At 22.2% G+C, this 11,612-nt stretch overlaps 1 protein-coding gene across 1 annotated transcript in view; it reads right to left on the bottom strand.

The window, feature by feature from the left end:
- LOC117176336 (forkhead box protein P2) overlaps window positions 1-11,612 on the bottom strand; it is a 78,243-nt gene that overhangs the window by 5,653 nt on the left and 60,978 nt on the right. The window lies entirely within an intron of this gene.

The raw sequence follows: 11,612 nt of genomic DNA, 5'->3' as shown, positions 1-11,612 counted from the left end.
ATAAAATATCGGTCTCAAACTTTGAAAAATGCAAGAGTCGAAAGAAAACTACGTGTAAGTACAAAGCTTAATAATAAAAGATGTAAAAAAATATATTTCAACTATCAATTCCATCGGCATCAGCCGGTAACGTTGTACACGAAAATACGAACCCTCTAGAGCCTCGCCTAGTGGCCGCCAGGGTTCGTATTGTCATGTACAACGTTACCGGCTGAGGCCGATGGAATTGATAGTTGAAATATATTTTTTTACATCTTTTATTATTAAACTTTGTACTTAAACGTAGTTTTCTTTCGGCTCTTGCATTTCTCAAAGTTTGAGACCGATATTTTATGTATAAAAAAAGTTTGAAGGTTCAAAAAATGTTGAGATTCAGAAAAAAGATGAAATAATTTTCAGTGAAGTTCCTACCAAAATGCAGTACCTAAACGTACTTTATTGTACTCTACTAAATCTTCCAAAGTTTCAGCTCGATATTTTATTTACAAAAAAAGTTCTTAGGTTCGAAAAAAGATTCAGTGAACTGATAAAGTGAGGTCGGTAATATAGGTATTTAGCTGTGTCACATGCCCTTAATAATCAATATTTTGTCTTAAAAATTTGGGACATCATAGCGACTATGCTAACAGACGTCCCCGCACACTTTATTTGTGTTTTTTTTTCAAAAAATTTTTTGATATTGCTAACAACGTGTGCACATTTGGAGGTTATGTATGTTACAATTCTCTTGTGCATTACTTACAAACTACACAATATTTTTGGCCGAAAACTTCGGACTTGCAAATAAACATAGTAACTAATCTTCCGGAACTAACCCTTTTTGCAGGCAATCAAAAAAGTTTATTTCATAAATAATTTCCAGATTATCGGAAAGGCAGAGATGAAAAACGACGTAACCTCAAAATAATAATATGCATAAAATTTTTATTTAGCACAATACATTTTTTTGTTATTATCCCTCAAAAAAGAGTCCGGGGACGTCCGTTATGATATTTTATAGCATCTCCGAATTTAGTTTTTAAAAATTTTCATTTTTGTGAAAAAAAAGCCGGGGAAACTGTAAGTATCACATGCCCTTAACTATTTTGTAAAAAATTTACTTTTTGTTTAAAATTTATATTTTGCTGTTGAAAAATGAACTCAAATATTTTCTGAATGAAAGTTCCACTTATAAAAAAAATGTGTTTTTTATTACAAATTCATCTGTTTTAGTACAAAATTGGGGTGTACTTCCGAAAAGTGGATATGTCCAATTTTCTCCGAACTTCGTATACTTATGTATTTTGACGCGCTGATTACGAATATAATGGTGAAAATTGGCGCAAATTTTATTTTCATGTTGAAATCATAAAAAAAACCATTAAAAGCCATAGAAATCATGGGTTTTCAAGTTTATTTCAGCTAATATGCAACATTGAAAAAAAAATTTTTAAATAAAAGTTGTAAATCTCATCGAAATACACATTTTTTCTTGCAAGCACTTTTTTATGGGAATGATAGTTTCCTAGAAAATCAGTGGTAAATCCATTAGTTTCGGCTGGTCATAGAAATAATGTAAGATCACACCCCTAATCCTTTTCCAACGCCTCATGGGGTTATAAACTTCTGTCACTTTAATTTTGCCGATTTTCTCGAAAACAGTCATTCCAATAAAAAAATGGTTAAAATAAAAAATGTGTATTTCGATTATATTTGAAATATTTTTTTGAATTTTGCTTATTAGCTGAGATAAACTAAAAAAAAACCATAATTTTTATGGTTTTTTTGATGATTACACCATTAAAATCAAATTTGCGCCAATTTTCACTATCATATTTGTAATCAGCGCATCAAAATACATAAGGATACGCAGTTCGAAGGAAATCGGGCATATCCGCTTTTTGGAAGTATATCTCAAAATTGATATTATTTGGGGATAAAAATGCAACTATTTGGTAGAGAATTGAACTTATATTGCTAAAAAATCATCCATTTTGGTTGAAAAAATACATCTTTTTGGATTAAAAATTCAATTTTTTTCGTAGAAACTTATTTTTTTGTTAAAAAAATTAAATTTTTTATGTTACTGAGTTAACTGGAATCTTTTTTGGATGAAAACTAAACTTTTTTTGTAAAAAAAATTCTTTTGCTTCACGATAAACTTCATATTTTTTGATAAAAATGCACCTTTTTGCTAGAGATAAATTTTTAAACAATAATGGAATATTCAACTGAAACAATAAATACATTTTTAATTCAAAAGAATAATAATTTTCAACTAAACAAAAAAAATCAACAAAATACTTAAATTTACGGCAAAAAATTCCTATTTATCCAAAGAAAAAAAAACAAGTTTTCAATCAAACAGCTTATCTTTCAACAAAATAATTTGTAACAAAAGAGTTGAACTTTCAGCCAAGTAATTTTATTTCCAACCTAAGAGATGAATTTTTGACTAAAATGATTATTATTTAATTAGAATACTTACATTTTTAACTAAAAAGAAGAATTTTCAAACAAGGAGAATAAATTTCAAAAGAGAATTTATTGAGTTAAATGGAATCTCTTTTGGATGAAAACTCAATTTTTTTTGTAATAAAAAATTCTTTTGCTTTACATTAAATTTCATATTTTTTTTATGAAAATGCAACTATTTTCTAGAGAACTCAACAATTTTATTAAAAAGTCATCCTTTTTGGTTAAAAATTCGCCTTTTTGGATTGAAAATTCAATTTTTTTCGTAGAAAATTATTTCTTGTTAAAAAATTCATAGTTTGAGTAAAAACTCGACTAAAATCTTATTCAACAGAAAATTAAATTTTTTTTTGAAAATGTATCTTTTTGGTTTAAAACTACATCTGTCATAGAAAAAATTTCATTTTTTGTATAAAAATGCAAATTTTTGGTTAAAAATCGTTCTACTTTGCTTGATAATTCAACTAATTTGTTTATAACATTTGGTTGAATCGCTTTGTTAATAAATCACTTTTTTTAAAAAAAGATTTATATTTTAAGTTGGAAAGTTATCTCGTTGGTTAAAAGTTTAATTATCTTGTTAAAAATTAATCTTTTTTAATTGAAAATGTATAGAATTCATTTTTTAACAGGAAATGGAACTTTTCCATTTTTTTAAGATTGATATTTTTCAGTTAAAAAGTCGCGTTTTTTGTTGTAACAAATAATGTTTTAGTAAGAAATTTCCCTTTTTTTGGCGTAAAGATGCATCAGTTTCGTAGAAAATATTAATTTGTTGTTTAACAGTGATATTTTTTGTTTGAAAATTGAATTTTTATAAAGAAAATTTGTCTTTTGGTTTGAAGGTTCAATAATTTCGATAAACTTTTATTTATTTTTTGAGTGAAAAATCTTTATTTGTTGGAAATTCGTCTTGTTGGTTTTGAAATTCTTTTCTTTTGTTGTATAAATTTCATTCTTTTTTTATTAAAATCAAAACTATGACACTGTTTTGTTGAAGATGATTTTTTTACCCAAATAGTTGAATTTTTAATTTAAACAAATTAATTTTTAACTAAAAAGATTAATTTTCTACAAAAAAAAATACGAATGTTTAGAAAAATAGAACCAAAACCAAATTGTGGACTTTCAAGTATAAAAAACAAATTTATTGTAGAAAAAATTGGTATTTTTAAATTAAAATAATGAGTATTCAACAAAAAAGTTCATATTCGACAATACAGTTAAATTTATAAATAAAACGATGAATTTTTAACAAAAAAATGAATTTGTTACAAATTAGTCGAACTTTTAACCAAGCAGTTGAATTTTAAACTAAAAAATATGAGTTTTTAACAAAATAGTTTAATTTTTAACACTGAATAAAATATAAGCCAAAAGATCTGAATTTAGAACCAAAACAAAAAATGATAGTAGGCTTTTTTATTTAAAAACTTAGTTTTTAACAAAAAAAATGTTACTTTTCTACCAAGAGGAATTCTCAAACCAAAAATATGAATTTTTAACAAAACAGTTGAATTTTTGACTAAAAAAAAAAAAAGATTTTCAACAAAACAGTCAAATTTAGGACCAAAAAAAGATGACTTTTTGACAAAATAGTTGAAGTTTCAAGAAATTTTTTTTTCAACCAAATTCTAGAATTTGAAAATTAAAAAAATTAAAGAAATTGATTAATTATTTAATTTAAAAATTCACGAAATTTTGAATCTTTTTTCGGTATGAATGAAACTATTTAAGAGAGAATTAATAAAAATTGTAAATAAAATGTCTGCATTTATATAGTTTTTAAACAACTACAGGCAACTAAAATTTTTAGTAATTCAAAAATGATAATCTAATTCATTGTCTTTTTAAAAAATAAATATTAAATTAATCAACCTCAAAGTTCGTAACTGCACTTATATATCAGTAATTTTAATTTCTTCCAAAACTGTAAATTTTAAATTATTTAATTTCAAATAAAATGTTTTTAAAATAATAATGAAAAACAGAAAGTATGTATTCCAAAAATAAAAAAATGAAACAATTTAAAAAATATAAAGATCATTCTTAACTGATAATTTGCACCCGCAAAAAAGCAAAAAATTAAAAATATTTTTAAAAAAATAAAAATAAAAATGGTAAATAAAATATCTGCAACATTCATGAAATTATCAAACTATAGGCAACTAAAATTTGAAGTTTTTCAAAAATAATGATCTAATTCTTTGTGTTATTTTTTTTTAAATAAACATAGTAAATCAACCTCCAATTTTTAAACTATTCTTATACATAACTAATTTTAATTTCTTCTAAAACTGTAAAATTTAAACTATATAATTTCAAATAAAATATTTAAAAAATAATAATGAAAGAAACCAGAAAATATGTATTCTGAAAATAAAAAATAAATAAATGAAACAATTTCAAAAATATAAAGACCAATCTTAACTGAAATTTTGCTCATACAAAAATGCAAGAAATTAAAAATATTTTTCGGAAACGAATTAGATTATTTAAGAGAAAATAATAAAAATTGTAAATAAAATATCTGCAACATTCATCAAATTATCAAACTATAGGCAACTAAAATTTTGAGTTTTTCAACAAAAAATAATATAATTCATTGTGTTATTTAAAAAAATATATATATATAGTTAAAATAATTTCGTAACTGTACTTATACATAACCAATTTTAATTTCTTCTAAAACCGTAAAATTTAAACTATTTAATTTCAAATAAAATATTTAAAAAATAATAATGAAAAACCCGAAAATATGTATTCTGAAAATAGAATAATACAACAATTTCAAAAATATAAAAACCAATTTTAACTGAAATTTTGCTCATACAAAAATGCAAGAAATTAAAAATATATTTCGGGAATGAATTAGATTATTTAAGCGAAAATAATAAAAATTGTAAATAAAATATCTGCAACATTCATCAAATTATCAAACTATAGGCAACTAAAATTTTAAGTTTTTCAACAAAAAATAATATAATTCATTGTTATTTAAAAAAAAAAATATAGTTAAAATAATTTCGTAACTGTACCTATACATAACTAATTTTAATTTTTTCTAAAACTGTAAAATTTAAACTGTTTAATTTCAAATAAAATATTTAAAAAATAATAATGAAAAAAAAAACAGAAAATATGTATTCTGATTATTTAAGCGAAAATAATAAAAATTGTAAATAAAATATCTGCAACATTCATCAAATTATCAAACTGTAGGCAACTAAAATTTTAAGATTTTCAAAAATAATATAATTCATTGTGTTATTTAAAAAAAAAAAAAAATATATATATAGTTAAAATAATTTTGTAACTAAACTTATACATAACCAATTTTAATTTCCTCTAAAACTGTAAAATTTAAACTATTTAATTTCAAATAAAATATTTAAAAAATAATAATGAAAAACCCGAAAATATGTATTCTGAAAATAGAAAAATGCAACAATTTCAAAAATATAAGGACCATTCTTAACTGAAATTTTGCTCATACAAAAATGCAAGAAATTAAAAATATATTTCGGGAATGAATTAGATTATTTAAGCGAAAATAATAAAAATTGTAAATAAAATATCTGCAACATTCATCAAATTATCAAACTATAGGCAACTAAAATTTTAAGATTTTCAAAAATAATATAATTCATTGTGTTATTTAAAAAAAAATATATATATATAGTTAAAATAATTTCGTAACTGAACTTATACATAACCAATTTTAATTTCTTCTAAAACTGTAAAATTTAAACTATTTAATTTCAAATAAAATATTTAAAAACTAATAATGAAAAACCCGAAAATATGTATTCTGAAAATAGAAAAATGCAACAATTTCAAAAATATAAAAACCAATTTTAACTGAAATTTTGCACACAGAAAAATGCAAGAAATGAAAAATATTTGTCGTGAGAGAATTCAAGAATTTAGGAGAGAATTGGTGAAAATTGTAAATGAAATATTTGAAAATCGGAATGGTTAACATCTTAGGCAACACTGTACAAAGTCTGGTCCGCAGGATAAACAAAGAGAGGGGTCTCGAATTTCTAGGGGGACTGTACCCCGGCATGCACCTGGTGCTCCAAGGGCCCTATACAAAATGGCAGCTCCCCCCTCGTAGCTTGAGAATAAAGATGGAGGGACAATACTTTCCCCCTTGTTCCCTGAGCATAGGAGGGCTTCATCCTACCGACCTATACGTACTTTTCACCTTTACCCCACCATTCTACATTTTCAATTGTCAAAAATATCAATCAATACACACAACACATATAAAAAAACGAATTCAAATTTCGCATTATTTTATTATTTATTTTTTGTCAATTTATTTATTTTCCTAAAGAGGAAAAGAAATTTATTGATTCGAAAAATTACAATTATTAAAAAAAAGGGGGGGGGGGGAATTTACCCTTTTCGTTCAGATTTAGAAAATAATTTTATTCTCGATTAAAAATGAATCAAAAATGAAAAGATTTCGATTTTGACCGCAATTTTAAGTAATTCAAACTTTAATTTTCTTTAAATATTAAAAAGCATGTAAATTTTAATTTGGAACAATTATAAATTGAAAAAAAAAAAACATTTTATAGATCCTCTTGAGAGTATAGAGCAAAATTTAATTTCCATCTTTAAATATTAAATTTCTGAAGCCTATGATTTAAAATTGTTTAGTTTCAAAGTATCAACATTTTATTTTAAAATACTAGAATTGACAAGAAAAAATATATTTAAATGTAAAAAAAAAAACTTTCAAATAAAAGAGATTACTTTTTTAACAAAAGATGTATTTTTAATCCAAAGTCAGGAATGTTCTATTCAAAAAGACGAATTTTCAAGAAAAAGAGACAAATTTGGGACCAAAAAAGATGTCTTTTTAACAAAAAAGTTAAATTTTCAACCAAAGAATACAATTTTCGAACAAATAGTACAATTTTTTAACGAAAAGAGATAAATTCTTTACTAAAAATATAATAGTAGACTTTTAAATTAAAAAGAACTCATTTTCGACCAAAAAGTATAAATTCCCTAAAAAAAATACGGATTTTCAATCAAATATCAATTTTCAACAAAATACTTAACTTTTCAATCAAAAAGTTATTTTTTGCCACTAAATAATTAAATTTACATCAAAATACTTAAATCTATAACTAAAAAGTTGGTATAAAAAAGAAATGAATTCTGACCAAAAAGAAATTAATTAATAAAATTTGTTCAACTAAAAAGAACTAATTTCAACCGAAATGGAAGAATTTTTTATAAAAATAAAACAAATGTTTAAAAAAAGAGGCAAATTTTCGAAGAAAAAAATGTTCAACAAAACAATACCATTTTCAAGCAAACAGTAAAATTTTTTAACCAAAAGAGATGAATTCTTAACGAAAAATAAAAAAATAGTTGACTTTTAAATTTAATATAAAAAAAATGTAATTTCAATTTTAAAATATTAAATTTCTGAAGATTATGATTTACAATAGTTTAGTTTCAAAGCGTCCAATTTTATTCATAAACACTAGAAGTAGTAAGCAAAAATAGAATTAAAATACATTAAAATAAAAAAATTTTCAATCAAAAGGGATGTATTTTCTATTCAAAAATACGAATTTTCAAGGAAAATAGGCAAATTTTCGAGCATGAAAGATTACTTTTCAACAAAAAAAGTGTTAAATTTTCAACAAAAGAATACAATTTTCAACCAAATAGTACCATTTTTAACCAAAAGAGATGAAGTCTTATCAAAAAATAAAATAGTAGACTTTTAAATTAAAAAGAACTAATTTTCAAGCAAAAAGTATAAATTCTCTAAAAAAAAAAACAGACGAATTTTCAATCAAAGTTCAATTTTCAACAAAGTACTTAAATTTTCAATCAAAAAGTTATTTTTTTTTACAAAATAATTGAATTAACATCAAAATACTTAAATTTTCGAAAAAAAGTTTTTATCCAAAAGAAATGAATTCTGACAAAAAAATTAAATTTTGTTTAACCAAAAAGAACTACTTTCAACCCAAAGGAAAGAACTTTTTATCAAAATAAAACAAATGTTAAAGAAAATAGGCAAATTTTCGAACAAAGAAGATCACTTTTTAACAAAATAATTGACTTTTCAACAAAATAATTCGATTTTTAACCAAATAGTAAATTTTTTAAAACAAAATAGTTCAATTATCAAGAAAGTAATTAAATTTTCGATAAAAAAGTCAAATTTGTAACCGAAAGAGATGAATTCTGAACCAAAAATATAATAGTCGAGTTTTCAGTTTACAAAAACTAAATTTCAACCAACAAAGATGACATTTCACAAAAAGACTAATTTCCAGTAAAAAAAAAAAGGAATGAACTCCCTATCCTAACTATAAAATAGTCGAATTTTCAACAAAATAATTACATTTTTAACCAAATAATACATTTTTCTAAAACAAAACAGTTGAATTATTCACAAAAGAATAAAATTTTCTACCAAATAGTAGAATTTTTAACCAAAAAATATAACTTTCAAAGAAAAAGATGAAATTTCAGCCCAAAAGAACCAAAAAAAAATGTAACCTTTTCAGAGACAGATGAATTTTAAACAAAATAATTAAATTTTTACGCAAAAGAGATGAATTTCGAACCAAAAGTATAAAATATTTTTCAATAAAAAAATTTATTATAAAGCAAAATTTAATTTCAATTTGAAAATATTCAATTTTCTATGCATATGATTTAGAAAAATGTTATTTCAAACGATTGGATTTTAAACGCTAAAAATTGGAAATAACTTACTTTTAAGTCATTCAATTTGAAATTGTAGCATATTTAAGCTTAATATAAAAAATTATAAATATCTAAGACCAATAAAATTGCTTTTCTTTAACTTTTAAAAGCCAAAATTTAAATTTGCTCGATATGCTGGTCTTAAAATTTTCAAATCTTTAATTTTAAACTCTACGCCGCGGCACTGAACTTTTTGAAAAAAGGATCTTTTCACGTTTAATTGAAAAAATAATAATTACCAAAAATCTAAGAACATGACAATTTTTCTTTAAAAATGATTTAAATTATAAATTATACTTTTTACAACTACAAAATTTTATGTAAGGTATTAAATTTTATAAGATTTTTTTGTTATATAATACTTGATAAACTAGACGATATTTATTATTAATAGCAATGTTATTTTTTCATTAATTCCGTTTTTAACATAATTTTTTTATTCAAATTTTGAAAAAATACAGAAAATTACGATTAAAAAGTTTCATTTTATTCCTAATTTTATCAAACTTTCAATATAAAAATTATATCTTTGGCAACAATAATAAATTAACATTTCAGCTGATAAATTTTGTCCATATTATTAACTATTCTATAAGAAATAATATTTTCTCAATGAATTTAAACATTTCATTATTAATTAAAAAAAAGTTTATTCATAAAATTGTAAATTCAAGTTCAAAATATTAACAAATTATATATTTTAGATCTTATCTAATTCATTTTTTCTTGAGTTTCCTTTAAAAATCGACTTTTTTTTAAAAGGGCTCCAGATGTTTTCTGGTTTTGTTTTTGATCTTAAAATATCCATGAGATTACAATCAGTCGGAAAATGCCATACGAGAGCAATTAAAGTTGGTTCAGCCCCACCGTGACTATACCCCATTTCGACTGTTTCATTTCATGAGTTTTTATATTATTTGAAGCAGCTCATATAGAGAAACTTCAGTGGAATAAAATTCTTAAAGTTGAACTCAGAAATTAGCTACTTTTTATTTTCAATTTTTCCGAAATTTTTTAAATATTTTCAGTATTTTTTCTGAAGCATTTAAATTTTAATAAAAAATATTTAATGTTACATAAAGAACTTGCAACATCTACATGTTGTTTTACACTTTACAAATTTCTTAATTATTTAAAAAATGTTTTTCAAACATCTTTTGAAATTGTTCGAATTTCTCTCAAATTTGACCTACATTTTTTTTAATCCTGTCAAATTAAAAAAAAAATTCCATATTAATTTTCAATAATTTTGTAGCCGTTTCTAAATCTTTTAATATATTCTCTTAAAATTAATTTTCTAAAAATAAAAAATCATTTTCAATTTGTCAAGGAAATTAATTTTGAATTTTTTTGAAACTTCTTAATATCTACTTAAATTAGGCGAATTTTTTTAAAAAGAATAAAATGTGTTCAATTTATACATCAAAATTTCACAATTTTATTTATAAATTAAATTTGTTTTTTAAGCAATTAAAATCTAAATATTGAGCAATTGTTTCTTTTCTTAATCAAAAAATTTCAAATTCGATGGTTGAAAAATATAATGTTTTAGACTAAAATACTTGAAATTTAATAAAAGCCTTTAATTATAAATATATTATTTTGAAGTTATTTTAAAATTGAGAATAAAATTTCAATCGTACTTTTATATTTGTTTAACTAATAAGACTTTTTTCCAATTGAAACACTTTAATTTTTAACGTTAAAATCTTTTAAAATTATTTATTTATTTTAATTTAATTATGATTTACTTGCAAATTTTTAAAGTAGAGTTAAATTTTAAAAATAAATAATTAATTTACATTCACAGTTGATCAACTAAAAATGTTTTTTTATCCAAAACTTTTCCTAATTTTACGTCTAAAAAATTCTTTAAAGTCCATTAAAATATTAAAATCCCTTAAAATTATTAAAACTCTTGGAATCTTTTACAATACCCTAAAAATTTTTAAATCGTTAGAAGTCTAAATATATTACCGAAAACAATAAAAAATTTCATAGTAATCTTTTAAAATTTCCTACAATATTTCAAATCCTTTAAAATCTTTTGAACTCTTTTAAATATTTAACTCTTGAAAATGACAAAGTATTTTAAAAATATCTTAAAATATTTCATATCCTTTGATCAATTTATTAACTCATCCTTAGGATCAATTAAATAAAAACTAGAAAAATTCAAGAAAAAATGATCGGAATTAAATAGAATTAAATACATTTAGAAAAATTCAAGTGAATTAAAAAAAAAATCAAAAGAATTTCAAAGACTTAAAAGAATTGACGATAAATTTCAAACATTTTATTTTTGAAAATTAAGAGTTTTTGTTGTAAAATTCACTGTTCCAATTCCATAATTTTAATTCTTTGAGAAGATTCATTTCAACTCAAAAATCAAATGAAAATAAAAC

The sequence above is a fragment of the Belonocnema kinseyi genome, chromosome 7, assembly GCF_010883055.1.
Source record: "Belonocnema kinseyi isolate 2016_QV_RU_SX_M_011 chromosome 7, B_treatae_v1, whole genome shotgun sequence".
Taxonomy (NCBI): Eukaryota; Metazoa; Arthropoda; class Insecta; order Hymenoptera; family Cynipidae; genus Belonocnema; species Belonocnema kinseyi.
The sequence above is the reverse complement of the archived record's forward strand: the minus strand, read 5'-3'. Positions and strand labels throughout refer to the sequence as shown.